The sequence below is a fragment of the Nilaparvata lugens genome, chromosome 12 (assembly GCF_014356525.2).
Source record: "Nilaparvata lugens isolate BPH chromosome 12, ASM1435652v1, whole genome shotgun sequence".
In the NCBI taxonomy this organism is placed as follows: domain Eukaryota; kingdom Metazoa; phylum Arthropoda; class Insecta; order Hemiptera; family Delphacidae; genus Nilaparvata; species Nilaparvata lugens.
In genome coordinates, this window is record NC_052515.1 from 9,593,581 (window position 1) to 9,610,133 (window position 16,553).

The following is a 16,553-nucleotide window of genomic DNA, read 5'->3' on the forward strand; positions in this document are numbered from 1 at the left end:
AGGCTACACCTAAAATTCTATGAATACTAAGTAAATAAAAATGACTCAACTTTTCTCAACAGATGCACATACACACGCTCAACGAAAACCCAACTAAAAAAATAGATTGAGAAAAAATACTGTAGAGAAAAACAAAAACTAATCATTTCCCTCTAAAAGTAAATAAAGTTTCCTCTTGAAAACGCTAAGTGAAGCAGAAAAAACTACTTAGATATAGATACTACTGTCAAGCTATCTGAATCGTTATACAGCGTACGCATAGTACAAATAAAAACAGACTGTTGAAGGTAGGCGCATCGGATGATTAGATTTGATGCATTTTTTCAATTGGAGTGCGCATACCTATCCGCATCGTACAGGTATGCGCACTCCAATAATTGAAAACGATGCATCAAATCTAATCGTCCGATGCGTGCCGTCCGTCCGATGACGATCTGTGTGCGCCTACCTTTAAAAGACTATCATAAACTGTTGGTTTATTGGAATTCACTAAAAAGTGTCAGCATAACGATTAGCAATTACGCTATAAGCTATATTTTTTAAATAAGCGACATCCCTTAAATAGTCTATATTCCCTATAAATAACATTAATGCTGACAGTTTTAAATCATTCTACATAAAGTGCAAAGAAGACTAGATTTATGGTCTAGTGGAATCAAATCACAAATCAAATCATTTATTTCGCCATTTAAAAAAAACAATCACAAATAAAGAGCAAATCAAATATGATGAACAATGAATTTAAACAAAATACAAGTGTTAACTTAAAAATAAAATTCACATAAAACTGTCCGTTTGTCACTTTCCTTATAAAAAAACCTAAATGCTCCCCATGCCGACAGTTTGAAATTAATCTCACTCTAGTTGCAACGCAACAAATTAGCTTGATGAAATCTTCGAAATAATAAAATTTTCCAATCTGAATCTAGTGTAGGCTACTTAATTTTAATAACACTTTCGATTAGCCTACTGCGATCAACTAGCTCATCATGCTTTTCAACGTGTGTCAAGTTCAATAAGTTATGATCCCTTCTTGAACTTATCTCATTTTTCATAAGAATAATACTTAGTTATTTATGGGAGATTCGACGAATTCTTTTATTTATCCAATTTTATCTCGTTCAGTAATGCATGCTCTGGCCAGAAAGTGCATTTTTATGCAATGTTATCAGTAAAATAATTGGAATGCATTATGCAGTTTTTGCTCGGGGTTTCTCATTGTTATAAATTTGTCCTATTCAATGTGAAAATAAATTAAAAGTTATCAGTCATTAGTTTTGAAAAGAAAAACTAATCAACTGCAGTGGATAATCCCTGATTTCCAAGTTCAACAATATTCATTTTTAGATTCATTTTTCATGATAATATTGTTATCAAAAGTATCTCTCATGTTTATGTAAATTACTTGCAACTACTAAGTAAAATAGTATGAGACCAAATGAGGAAGAATTCTGGTGTCTATATAGTTTCTTCAATATTTATCAAATCAATAAATTAGAGCATTTATTAAATCAAGGAAAATTATATCATGAGACCGAATGAGAAAGAATTCTATTGTCTATTGCTTCTTCAATATTTATCAAAATATTTGTTTATCATTGAGATCCAGAGTAGACAATAACACATTCTATACAATGGATAACACAAGTTGGTTCAAGTATAATGGACTGAGCTTGCAGTCATGATATATAATTTAAAAGTTTGACCCAATTGAACTTAACTCTTTCCTATCTATAAGTTATTTGAATTAATTGTTTTGTTCAGAATTCCGACTTTGATTAGGCCTATGAAAGAATGTGTTTACATAAGAATTTCCACAAATTTATTGTAGACTGAGTAAAACAGTACATTGGAACCAATAATACTGTAAAATACAACCAGTGAAATCTATAGACTTTCATACTAAATCCTAAAACACTATGGCTCGGTTGAACAAAAGTCTGGTAAATGTTAACGGCGATTAAATAACTGTTGAACGAATCAGATAATCGGAAGACGTCTTTAATTTAATTAGCACTACTTAATCACAGTTGAAATTTAACATTACTTTGTTCAACCATGTCTATGTACTTATTATTTATATTAGAGCATAGAGAAACAAATACTATTTAATCGTTACTAGATATTCTTTCATCTTTGATTAGAGCTAAACAATAAATTTGAAACAAAATTCAACAGGCCTAAAAAGTGACTATAGAGTCACTGTATCCCCACCCAGCAAATGCTGCTACCTATTGGCAGATTTTAGAATAACATACGGTACAATACAAACTACCGACCAATCAGGGCAGAGTTGAAAATATTACTTTAATATTGTTTACTTGTTTTTCTGTGTTCACTTTTACCTCTGTGTCTACATTTATACATTGATACCTACAATATCATTCTCAACTATGAATGATTCGGAAAGGAACAACAGGTTTAAAGCCCAAAACTGTTCATTCCCCAAATTTAGATAGAAATTGTCCAAAAATAGGTTATGTTATTACCCAACATCTGCTGCCCTCTACTGGCATAATTTCGAGTAAGCGTGGTTACTAACGAGAGGACATGCATGATGATCATGTGTGTGTACACATGACGTCATACATTGTTGTGTCATCACATCGAAAGGCTTCATGCCAAAATCTTTTGAGGTTGAGTTTTTGAATCTTTGATTTTTTGCTAATGTTTTCTTCACTGCTCTATTTCAAGTTAAATTAATATTTTTGTATCATTATAATTTGTGATTTTCCAGTGTTTTATTTATTGTTATTGTCTGTTTATTACTTTCCTTGCCCTATTACCATATGTAAGGAAAGTATTGCTTTCCGATAAAAATTAAGGTACCCCAATTTCTAAAATTTCTATACCTTTCAAGGTCCCCTGAGTCCAAAAGAGTGGTTTTTGGGTATTGGTCCAATACCTAAATTCTAATTTGGTGTATTTTCATGAGCTTCACCCCATCTATGCAAAGTTTGATTTTAGATTCCCAATTATCAGGCTTCAGATACAATTTAAACAAAAAATTTCAAGTGGAAAAGATTGAATATGAAAATCTCTACAACTAATGTACAGTAACATTTTCACCTAAAATTGAAAATAAGCTCGGAATTCGAGAAAATGTGATTATTCAATTGCAAACTGTTGGCAACTGTTGATTCTATTAAATCATCCACTACGAAAAGATAGCAGACCTCATGTGCCTCCAGCGTTATATTGTCCTGTCACCAGCTGGTTCAAATCTTTGAATAGTAGACTTGAGATGCGCGTGAACACTAGCGTCAGGTGATCAATTTTCATAACGGCAAGAAAAGTTGTGTGAGTGCGCCACACCAGATTTTTTGCTAATGTTTTCTTCGCTGTCTATTTACATTATTTTTTTATCATTATAATTTGTGATTTTCCGATAGTTTATTTACTAGTAGTTCTGTGAACAGTAGACCTCACGCAGTATTCTCATCCACAAGTACCTGATTGAATCTATAGACCTTATGGAAATACAGCAATAGACTGGCTTCTCCACACATCTGTGTAATCACTTGTCAGCTGATTTATGATGAATAATTCTATAGTCTGATTTTTACTCTAATATTGGCGTATGAAGGAGGCTCCTTTTTCCTTTTATATTATCCTTGAAATGCAAAATTCCCAAAAACCTTGTATATACGTCGACGCGCAATTAAAAAAGGAACATACCTGTCAAATTTCATGAAAATCTATTACCGAGTTTCGCCGTAAATGCGCAACATAAAAACATTTAAACATTAAGAGAAATGCCAAACCGTCGACTTGAATCTTAGACCTCACTTCGCTCGGTAAATTATTTATTGGTTGTTTATTTCATTTTAGAAGCCTCTCGCTGATGACAAAACATGCATGATGAACATATAGGGGATCAGAAGTTCGAACACTAGCGCTTCCGTGTAGAAAGTAATTGTGTGGAGATCAGATGGTTGAGGCAGAGCGCCTAGTTTTGAATTTGAAAATAATCTTATTTTGAATGAAATTGTTTGAAATGTTTTTGACATGAGCACTAACACTAGGGCTTCCATGGAAAAGATATAAACTTATTTTGGGGAAAACTTTGCCACCAGAGATCGCGTAAGTTGATTCTTCAGCCAACTTCTGTTCCCCTATGTGTAGACATGCGTATCCTGTCGTTAGTGGCCAGCCTTATAAATTTAATAGCATAGTCTCTGTGAATAAAAATCAGGTTTCTGTCTCATTTATTCGTGTACAAAATCATGCATTCAGTCTGTCCCATCAGAAATAGTAACATAACTGCTATTGTATAACACAGACAGATCTATTTTTAAACCAATTATCGGTCTATTAGTTCTATAGTCTTCTTATTATTTATGCTTCAAAGTAACATAGGCTAACTGATAAGATATCCGGAGGTCAAATCCAATAAAACATCAGTTTAATTGGTTGGGAATGATAATTGGTAAATGAAAAAAACACACATATCTAGTGTTGGAAAATGGAATATAAATTCGAAATATAAATATGGAAGTAAGGGTGTGTTATCGGAGAACCAATCAGAAACTAATTCATTATAAGAATAACTATTAAACAAAATAGAATCAATAATAATGATAGATAAAAATAAAAAGAGAGAGAAAAAAATACAGTAATAAAGAATGAAGAATATGTAGGCAATAACGAATTTGATATTTGACGATGTTTTGTGTTTCTACAATTTTATTCATTTATTGATAAACAGAATTTTCTTGAAATAAATCTATTTATCGCGTTTTCCTTCCTCCATATTAGGTTCCATCCATATTGCTACCCATTATACTAGTAGTTCTGTGAACAGTAGACCTCGCGCAGTTGAAAACCACAGCCTCCTCTAGGTACTGCCCATCAGAGTAAACTCTGTCCTGTCCTGTCGGCGAGATATCAGTGTGAAAACGACTCATGGCTGTTTGGTTGGTGTATCGATACCTAATTCCAAATAACAAGATTTGTGTTCTTACGATTTTTTGGAATATATGACTCAAAAATATCTACTATAAATTTTATTTAAATACCTGAAATAGTGCAGTTTGACTGCCCCGCCTTGTATATGCCGTAGGAGATATATATATATATATATATATATATATAGGAGGTTCTGAGGAATACAAACTACTATAAGGTATAGAAGATGTTGTTTTCATTGAGTAATACTATTTACGTCAGTTGGAATGAATGACATTTCGGCACAGAGAGATACAAAAACATTCAAATACATCAATGAATATACTACCGCCGCTTCCAACCACACCTTTAATATTATCAATTTATCAAATCTAAGAAATATGATTGATCGGTTGGAATTAATTTTTGTTTTTGTAAAGTAGCCTAAATGACACACTGCTTGTTACAGAATGCATAAATTCCGGGTTGATATATATTATATAATAATTAGGTTCAGTACGTTTATTTTTAGAACCTGAAATAGTTCATTGCATTAGTGTTGTTGAGATTTTTGTTTTGAAGAAGTAGAAGAAGAAGAAGAAGAAGAAGAAGAAGGAGAAGAAGAAGAAGAAGAAGAAGAAGAAGAAGAAGAAGAAGAAGAAGAAGAGGAAGACGCAGAAGAAGAAGAAGAAGAAACATAGAAACCATTAGCAAAACAGCATATTGGTCTCCTTAGAAGTGAGGTCAAATTTCAGAATAATAAACAACTTTGACATTGAAATATCGACCTTTGATATATCGACCATTGAAATATCGACCTTTCTGCTACAATCGAGATCAAAAGAAAAGTTCCTTATGAATGACAGCAAAACTGAGTGATGTTTTTGTTAGATAATCTCATAATGGAGCCTTAGTTCCATAATATTCACGGTACATTCATTCAGTTTATCAACATAATAGACTCTGGGTGTTTCTATACTACACAAGATTATACATATATACTATACTAACTTATGTACCTACACTACAAAATATTATAGTATAGGTTATAGGTATAGAACAGCACACTCATTCACTAAGTCATGACACAAGACTTCAGTTTTCTTGGTACCAGTATGTACTAAAAGTAAAATATATACTATTTTATGTACTAAATTAATAATACACCTGTATACCCATATATAATGTTCCTATAGCTATAAACCAGTACTTATATTATCTATAGAAGTCTTATAATTATATATACACATAAAAGACAGATAGTTAGTTACCAGTTCACCGCTCATCTTTATAAGTAATATACGCAGATATATACTGAAATTCGCTGATTTTTATACCTATATATGTTTGTTTTGTGTGTCTATATAGACAAAAAATTCCCTAATTATTATACCTATACATGTTTGTTTTGTGTGTCAAAACGAGTGACCATGAGTTATGTTTTGAAAGAGTTATGTTGCGTAGTTATATGGGGCTCTCCCGTCATCTCCCGTCGTCTTCGTCTTCTAAAGTCTTCAATCATCTCGGTTTTGACTGAGTCATTTCCTTCTCCTTATTTTTGCGTCGGTGAAAGCGATTTTAATGCGACTGTTTGTTTATGTTTTGAGAGTCCTCAATTAATACCATTGACTGGTCGGCTATAACCGACTTATATTGGAGTTGTAGTAGTACAACCGACTTATATTGGAGTTAGACTAGTGACTCCCTGGGTTCGACAACTCGCTCATGAACTGTTGTATTGTAATCTTTGAAACCAGCAACTTTTAATTATAAAGAGTTGGTGAAAATTATGGAAACAGCTAAGTATTTCTTTTACAAGTATAATTTGACAGTAGGTTTCATTGGGGATCCTATTTGAATTGAAAAATTACTCTTCCAATTTTTTTTTTTAATTAGAATACATGATTTCAATACAGAGTTCCAAGAGAAAATGAATGACGAAAACCGCATATTGATATCTCAATTTATATCAGTACGTAATATTGGGGCACCGTGCTTCGCACACGTTATTTATTTATTGACTTTTGATAAACCGAACACAATTCTTTAAAATGATTGGGGAAGTACTAACAGGCACAGCCCAGAACTGTTTTTCCCGAATTTATAACTATAAATAGTCCAGAAAGTAGGTTATGACTTATGTTCCATACACTTGAATTCAGGTTCAATTTTCTGTTCATTTGAAAACAGAAAATTTATAATTTAGATTATATACAAACCAAATTGAATAACAAAATAACACTCACTAGTCACTTGAAATTGTCAAATAATGATCAACATTGAAAATTATGATATACTCTAGTTTAGGAGGATTATCATGTCATGTCAACAAATCAGATTATGTTCATCAAATCAATTAAAAATTGTCCAGCTAGATAAAATTTCTCGCTGATTGATTATGATTACACAGCTGCAAATAATTCTGTCTCTTTCCCACACAGGCACACGCATCTTCTGTTACCGAGAGACGACGAAATTATCATCTGTTTTCCAAGGATGAATTATCCTTTTAATGTTGTTCAGCGAGTTTTCCAAAGAATGAGACCTAGTGCAATCGAATCTTTATAATCATAAACTTACTATGTTCCAAATTTCATGAAAATCGTTAGAGCAGTTTTCGAGATCCGTAAAACATAAATAACCAGATATAAAAATAGCAGATATACAGGTGATCATAATTATGGTAAAATATTTTAATACGGGATAGTAGAGGTAAAAATAAGAAAAAAAGTTCATATAAACATATATCATAAACGCTTCATTAGCGAGCTATACAGAGTGGAAGATTTCGCCCGGAATTCAGTTCCTCTGGTGAAATACAACGACGCTGAATTGTTGGGGACTAGTTTTTGAATTATGCTGGATTCATATGGAAAAACATCTGAAAAAAGTGAATAAAAACTAGTCTGGCTGCAGTAGTGTGAGTAGTTTTTAAGAAAAAAGTTGAAATATGCAAAAAATTTAAGTAGAAAAACCATCATACTAACTTCTACGTTTGATGCCCAATAACTTTCTTTAATGACCAGTAAACAAATAATTTTTCGCAATAAAAATTGTAGAGAATTATTTAATTCTGAAAAGAATTATGTAAGCTGTGTAAACTAAATTCAAATAAAAGTTGGATTAAAATGTATTCTTATGTAGTATATTACAACACAAAAATTTGCTGTTTTATGAGGAGAGAACTAATAACTCATAAGTTGTAGCTGATTGCAAATAAAATATTCGGTTTTTATGAAAAGTTTTTTTCTTATATGGAAGTAGCATATCTAAATGACATAAACTTATACCAAAAGGATAGTAGATTATGTCATTAAGTCTGGGAGGAAGCTCGAACAGAAGTAGATGATCTCCTATGATTCCTGCCCAAATGTTTACTGAAAACTGATGTTGTGGAAGATTAGGATTTTTCTCAAAAACTTTCTCACACTACAGCAGCCAGACTAGTTTTAATCAATTTTTCAGATATTTTTCCATATGAATACACCATAAGTTTTTCAAAAAACTAGTCCCCAAACAATTCTGCATCGGTGTATTTCACCAGAAGAACTGAATCCGGGCGAAATCTTCCACTCTGTATAGCTCGCTATGAAGCGTTTATGGATATATGTTTATATGAACTTTTTTTCTATTTTCTCATCCTCTACTATCACGTATTAGAATATTTTACCATAATTATATCACCCGTAAAAATAACCAGTTAATAGATATTTCGCACCTAGAGCAGAAAATGAGATTTTTCGGCTTGAAATCGGTTTTCAAGTCCGAGGCCGTAGGCCGAGGACTAGAAAAGATTGAGAGCCGGAAAAAACATTTTTGCCCGTGGTGCGAATGCTATTTTTTGCCACACACAGAATAAACAATATATACGAGAATAGTTGTTTACTAAGCACTTCCGAAAGCAGAAGTGGAAGGTGATAGCTCTAGCAAATCTGAGGTAATCTGAATATCAGGAAATTGTCCAAGTATTTTTATTTTTTATTCTGATTTGGCTAAATAACCTAAAAGATGATGTTCAATTATATGTGGGAGGTTGAGTTTATTTTATTTATTCTTTCAAATGACAATAAGATGATATATTATAAATGTTTAATTATTGAATAATGAACACAAATAATGAAAGTTTTTTGTCAGCTGTTTTTTGATCACCTTTCTAGTTCCATGTAGCGGCTGGAAAGGGTACCTTTCCGGCCTAGGCCGGAAAGAAAACTTTGATTCAGACGAGAGTCGTCTGCAAACAATGTCTTCAGATCTACGTAGGGACTGGAAAACAGCTCCTTTCTGTGCCTGTGGCGAAAAAAGAAACCAGATATAATACAGAAATTGCTCGCTTAATATAATAGGATAGAGCTCATTGAGTATCTCAATTCGTATACAGTTTGTGATGTAAAAGGTGTAAAAGTATGGGTATATTAACCAGCTGAAATCATGGTCAGTGCATGAAGGTCGATCTGTGTGATAGCTTCCAAATAGCCTCAGATGATGTTATGAATGAATGATTGGAAAAACTGAGAATGAAGAAAATGAATGAATTCTCCAGCTGACTAAATCTCAACAAATTTTTTCTTATGCACTTTCAATGCTATTTTTATATCCTGAGAAAGGACAAAGGAGTGAGTCAATTTTTTTGTCGAACAAACTTGACCTTAAAAAGGTTCGAAGAATACGTGTTCAAAATTTGAAGCTGATTGATCAATTCTTTCTCAAGTTAATGTAGAACATACAAACAGACGGACGGACAACGACTTTGGCTTGGCCTTCAGTAAGTCAAGAGTGAGAACTCACTAACGCTCGTTCAATTATGGTTGTATAACCGACTTATATTATTGCAGTAAGATTATGGTGGATAACCGACTTATATTGGAGTTGTAGCAGTACAACCGATTCATATTGGAGTTAGATTATAGTGATAAGTGGGTAGATAGTACAGAATAAACCATATTCGTGTTTTAAACGCTTTTTAGCCAAATATAAATATCTTCAGATTTGCTTCATATTTGGGTTGATAGAGTTTGGCACACAAAAGTCTTGTGTCACAATTTGGTCCTTTCTGCTATGACACGGAATGAGTTCTAATCAAACCAAATATCTTCCTCTCACGCTCTCTCTCTTTTGGTAGAGAGTTAGTGGGGAGGATATTTTTAATATTCTTTCCGAAGAATGGACATTGATATGTCCAAAGCTCCGCCAATTTATGTAGATGCATAACAATAATTATCTATAGTTATTATATTACAAATTACTTTTTCATATCATATACAGTTCAATAATTATTTCTTAGTCTATATTGTGTAAATTCATCTATTTTGCTGTATTGTAAGCTATTGTATATAAGTGTATAAGCCAGTAGTATATATTGTAATCTACATAAATAAAGTACTCAATCAATCAATCAATCAATCAATCAATCAATCAATCTCTCTCTCCTTCCTAGAAGATACGATTATTACTGGTCATCTATGATTTTTCCACATTTCACGTACTGCAACTCGTCCTCAATGACATGCAAGTTACAGTCAACAACAAAATGCAGCGCTGCCCAAAATTATTGTCTACGTTTTGTTACTCTCTGAACGCCATGAACATAAAATTACCCCAGCACACATTGCTAGTTCTACCCTGAAGCTTCCGATCAGAGACGTTTCAGAATAATCAGACTGTTAGAGATACCTTAAAATATGCCAATCCCAAATTTCAAAAATTATTTCAAATTTGTTTCCGATGGTAGGAGGATAGATGCTTCCTGTACTAGAACTGGTGCAAATACTCTTAGTTGAGTACATAAGTTGAGTACTTAGTTAGATACCTAATCACAACTACTATCTATTCTAAATCGTTTCCTTGTCAGTGCTTGTCGTGAATGGAATAAATCCCAACTCTATTAGATGCATTGAGAGCCGAGCGGGCTTTATCTTGTCTTTGAAAAAATATCTTATAGAGAAATGACTGAGTCTGTCCAACCCTAGAGCACTGCATGACAAATTAATATTTCTAATCTCCTTCCTTTCCATTCTTCATTACATTCATTATCCATCCATCTTACATAATACATATTCATCATCTCATCTCTGTTCTTTATATTGTAATCATAATTATTACTCAATCAATTTCTAAAATCTTAATTAAATCCCACCCTATATCGTTTGTTCATTATCGTTTGGTCTGAAGTGTTTGGGGGGAATCTGCAACTTGCGCCCAGCGGTCTGAATGTGTTTGGGGGCAATATGCAACTTGCGCCCAGCGGTCTGAATGTGTTTGGGGGGAATCTGCAACTTGCGCCCAGCGGCAGAATGTGGTTGGGGGGGAATCTGCAACTTGCGCCAGCGGTCTGAATGTGTTTGGGGGGAATATGCAACTTGCGCCCAGCGGTCTGAATGTGTTGGGGGGAATCTGCAATTTTTTTGAGTCATTATATATTTGAATCATTAATGCAATAGTATTCACTATTACTCACTCTATATCATCCATCTTATCCATTTATCCCATTTCTAAGATTCAAATCACATATTCACATGTTATAATATTCCCATCAGCTCTATTCCATCACAACCCGGTGAGGTGTTTAGGAAGGATATTATTTTATATCCTTCTTAGAGAATCGACAATTATTTGTTGAAACACCGCCGATTATGAAGTTACATTACAATTTTACATTATCGTTATTCTAATCGCATTTAATCTTTATTATCATTGATTAATTATCTATACTTCGTAAAATTCGTCGAATAATTAGCATTACCGTCATTAAATGTAAATTAGGTATAAGCCAGTAGTTATTGTAACATACATAAATGAAGAAATCTAATCTCTCTCTCTCTCTCTCTCTCGCTTCGCCTCTCTTCCTCCCTCTCTCCCGAAGAAGGACATTGATATGTCCAAAGCTCCGCCAATTTATGTAGATGCATAACAATATAATATCTATAGTTATTATATTAAAAATACTTTTATATCATATACAGTTCAATAATTATTTTCTTAGTCTATATTATGTAAATTCATCTATAATTTTGCTGTATTGTAGCTATTGTATATAAGTGTATAAGCCAGTATATTGTAATCTACATAAATAAAGTACTCAATCACTCAATCAATCTCCTCTCTCCTCTCTGAGAGATGAATTGGTTGAGAGAAATCACAATTTACAATTAATTTACAAATTACAATTAATTTACAAATTTACAAATTACAATTAATTTACAAATTTACAAATTACAATTAATTTACAAATTTACAAATTACAATTAATTTGATGCGAAATTGCATTTATTCAAATGCTAATCGATAAATAATAATTATTATTAAAGGAGAATCCAAAGAGAAATGCTGTGAGCCATCTCATCGAATTCCCATCTAGCTGTTAACCCTGCTGTCAATATTTGCAGTAGCAGAAGTCTTCTGGGTGGTTCACAGCATTTAACTTTGGATTTTCGTTTAATAATAATTATAATTTATTTACTTTATCTTTACAAATAAAATGAATGACCATATTATTTCCTGAATGAGAGTTGAACTTTGACAAACTGATTACTGTATACTAAATACCGTACTATATTTATATATGTATTATAATTATATGTGTTTGTCTCTTGAGTACTATCTATATCATTCCTAAGGCCCAATTCACACAGAAATGACGTGGCTCTGACTTTTTGCCACCTCCACGCCACTCTTATACAAAACATGGACATACACAACTAGCGCCCAGCGGTCTGAATGTGTTTGGGGGGAATCTGCAACTTGCGCCCAGCGGTCTGAATGTGTTTGGGGGGAATCTGCAACTTGCGCCCAGCGGTCAAATGGGAGTGATACATGGCTCCGATATACACGTACACTGTTTACGTCGTGACGTCATCACTGCCAGCCTCATTATTTATCTATCTCTCACTCTCTCTGGAAGTGATAACGGTATATAAACTTTCCGACAACCATCTGCTTTATAACGACCATTCCTTCCTATTCGACTCCAAAAGTGTTCCATTGATTTATCTCGACCTGTGATGAATTTTGAAATCATGAATACATCGAATTTCCAGCTCTGACATTATGTTGAAAAGGTTGACGACCGGGAATCCCCCGGTTTGTCGAAACCACACCACCCCATCAACTTTTCGATAATTAGCACATATTGACTCTTTCAGGCTGTCACCATGAGTGAGAAAATGAACAGTGTTGATATGTTTGCTAGGCTGAGTGACGGAGGTTCAAAGTTATTAGTATTTGAAGTTATAAGTATTTGAATATATCTTTATCTATCACCCACATTGTCTTTGTCAAAAGATATGTTTATTAAAACAAAATTCAGAAATGAAAAGTCAAAACATTAGAATGAATGATTGAGACGATGTGTTTGCTAGAACCAATTTGACAGAGATTATTCATTCAAGATGACTGTATCTTAATGAGTGATTGTTCATACAATCATGGTTCTAGCCCAATCTTTCAATATCAATTGGTAGTGTTTCGCTTGAAGCTTCCTTTGGATAATGTAGTGAGTTTGAATTTCACTCCTTCAGTCGGGGAACTTAATGTCGGCTGCGAAATGGCATCACTCGTGATGACGTCACGGACGTTCACTTTGTTACATTCAATCTGTGAGTGCCCAAACACATTCTGACCGCTGGGCGCAAGTTGCAGATTCCCCCCAAACACATTCAGACCGCTGGGCGCAAGTTGCAGATTCCCCCCAAACACATTCAGACCGCTGGGCGCAAGTTGCAGATTCCCCCCAAACACATTCAGACCGCTGGGCGCAAGTTGCAGATTCCCCCCAAACACATTCAGACCGCTGGGCGCAAGTTGCGGATTCCCCAAAACATATGGTCCAATGTAAACAGAAGTGGCATGGCAAAACGCCACTCCTGTATGCATTGAACCATATCTTTATATAGGAGTTAAAAACGTCAGCGCCACGTCCGTGCCATTGCCACTTCTGTGTGAATAGGGCCTATTAGTTTAATCTAAATTTAAAAAAGTCAGGTTTTCCTTCTCAAAATATCTCAGTTTTGATTTTTCAATTCTCAAGTAGGTGTGAGATAATTTGAATATGATTGAGGAAAATATCACACAAGACTATCATTTGGCAGCAATCCATGGATCAATCATTATCGATCGATGATTCATGAAATTATTATACCATTATCAGAAGTTCATACAACTTTGAATGCAATTCCAAGCTTGGATATAATACTATATCAGTAACACAATGTATATAATAAAATACTACTATTTCAAGATAATTTCTGGAACATTTTTTTCCTTTGGTGTGAATAGACTTTAATCACTGAATTATTATCTAATATTTCTTGTTTTCCCCAGTACATAAAGATTGGGTTTCCTAGAATATATCCTAATTACATAATCAGGTTTTCCATCTTCCATCCAAACCTAATTTTCTGGTAGGTGTTATAACTATAGTGAGGTCCACGTTATAATGACAGTATTTGATGAACTTTGGTTTTGCTATCCTTGTCTATCATTCGACAAAGCCGGTGGTACTATCCTTTTCTAGGTCCACAACGATGCCAATTATGTTTTTGACAGTGGATAAATATAATTAATTAATGCAGAGAATCGACATTCCTATTCTTCTATCTTTATCCACTGCCATTATAACGTGGACCTCACTATACATGCATTTCAAATGCTATAAAAAATAAATGATTTCCCACATAGATCTGTCCATATTAGATACTGCTTCAAGTCCTGGATAAAGATTATCTCCATGTTTATCCTCAAGCCCTGAATAAAGAGTATCTTTCTCTCTACCTTCAAGTTGTAAATAAATACTTTATCTTTATCTAATCTTTAGTGGAGCAGAAAAAGTTTCATACGGCAGTTTTTCATGAAAGTAGATCTTCAACTTTGTTCAAAAAGCTACCGTATAATTATTAATAGCAGCCGCACTCTATAATTATCAGTTGTTGACGACCTTGCGTGCTGTTCCAAGCTCCAGAAATAGATCTAAAAAATAATTTCTTGCTGGATGCTGGATAATTTTCTCCTCCATTTTGTTTCATGTAAGGAGATTACATTCTTTGGATAGACATTTTGAGAGTTATATCTCTTGAATAATGAATAATATTTCAGGACGGCTGTTCAGTACTAGAATTTTTTTGTGGAATAAGAATGTCTATTAAAATATTGACGACTAATGTAAGATTTTCAATTGATACAGTAGTTTGTTGTGTTAATTGAGAACTGAAATTGTAGTTTTCATTCATATTTCATCAAGAATCAGGAGTCGGACTAACACTTGTTTTTCAACAAAAAAGGAGAATACCTGGGGAGGAGTAGCAGAAAGAGAAGGAATATGACGTGGAGGATGAGGAGAATGAGGAGTAGGAGGAGGTAGATGAGGAGGTTAAGGAGGAGATGTTGATGGTGAAGAGGAGAGAAGAGGATTCGGAGGAAAGGGGGGAGAAGAAGGAGGAGGAGAGGGGAGGAGGAGGTTGACGACGAGGAGGAAGTAGAGGAGGTGGAGGAAGAGGAGGAGGAGGAGGAGTACCAGAAGGAGAAGGAGGAGGAGGTGAAGGAGGAGATGATGACGGTGAAGAGGGGAGAAGAGGATTAGGAGGAAAGGGAGGAGAAGGAGGAGGAAAAGGAGGAGGAGAAGGAGGAGGAAGAGGAGCAGTAGGTGAAGGAGGAGGAGGAGGAGAAGAAGGAGGAAAAGGAGGAGGAGAAGAAGGAGGAAGAGCAGCAGGAGGAGAAGGAGGAGGAGGTGAATGAGGAGATGGTGATGGTGGAGAGGGGAGAAGAGGATTAGGAGAAAAGGGATGAGAAGGAGCATGAAGAGGAGGAGGAGAAGAAGGAGGAAGAGCAGCAGGAGGAGAAGGAGGAGGAGGTGAATGAGGAGATGGTGATGGTGAAGAGGAAAGAAGAGGATTAGGAGGAAAGGGAGGAGAAGTTGGAGGAGGAGGAGGAGGAGGAGGAGGAGGAGGAGATGTTGAAGGTGAAGAGGGTGAAGAGGATTAGGTGGAAAGGGAGGAGAAGGCGGAGGAGAAGGAGGAGGAAGAGGAGGAGAAGGAGAAGAAGAGAAGAAGGAGAAGAAGGAGAAGAAGGAGAAGAAGGAGAAGAAGGAGAAGAAGGAGAAGAAGGAGAAGAAGGAGAAGAAGGAGAAGAAGGAGAAGAAGGAGAAGAAGGAGAAAAAGGAAGAAGGAGAAGGAGAAGGAGAAGGAGGAGGAAGAGGAGGAGGAAGAGGAGGAGGAGGAGGAGGAGGTGGGGGAGGAGATGGCGATGGTGAAGAGTGGAGAAGAGGATTACAAGGAAAGGGTGGTGAAGGAGGAGTAGAAGGAGGAGGAGGAGTATGAGGAAAGGGAGGGTTGAGGAGGAGTAGGAGGAGAAGATGGAGAAGAAGGAGAAGGAGTACAATAGATACAATATTGTTTACAGTACAATTTGAATGGACTTCAGTATATAACTTCAAAATATTTGAAAACTATTAACTACCTCCAACACAGTTCCTGTTAGTTTTGAGAGATAGTGTTACTTTCCCGAAAATATTTGAACTAGCAACCCATAATGTATTAAAACAATGTAAATTTACTCATAATTATACTTATTATACGATATTTTGGTACAAACAAGGTGTATCTACCAACAAGTATTCGAAAACATTTGTACTAGCCAGATAATTCTATCATAACAAATATTATTATCAATGAAAGTTA

At 34.6% G+C, this 16,553-nt stretch overlaps 1 pseudogene; it reads right to left on the reverse strand.

The window, feature by feature from the left end:
* Positions 1 to 5,440: 5,440 nt before the first annotated feature.
* LOC120353916 lies at positions 5,441 to 16,136 on the reverse strand (annotated as a pseudogene).
* Positions 16,137 to 16,553: the final 417 nt, after the last annotated feature.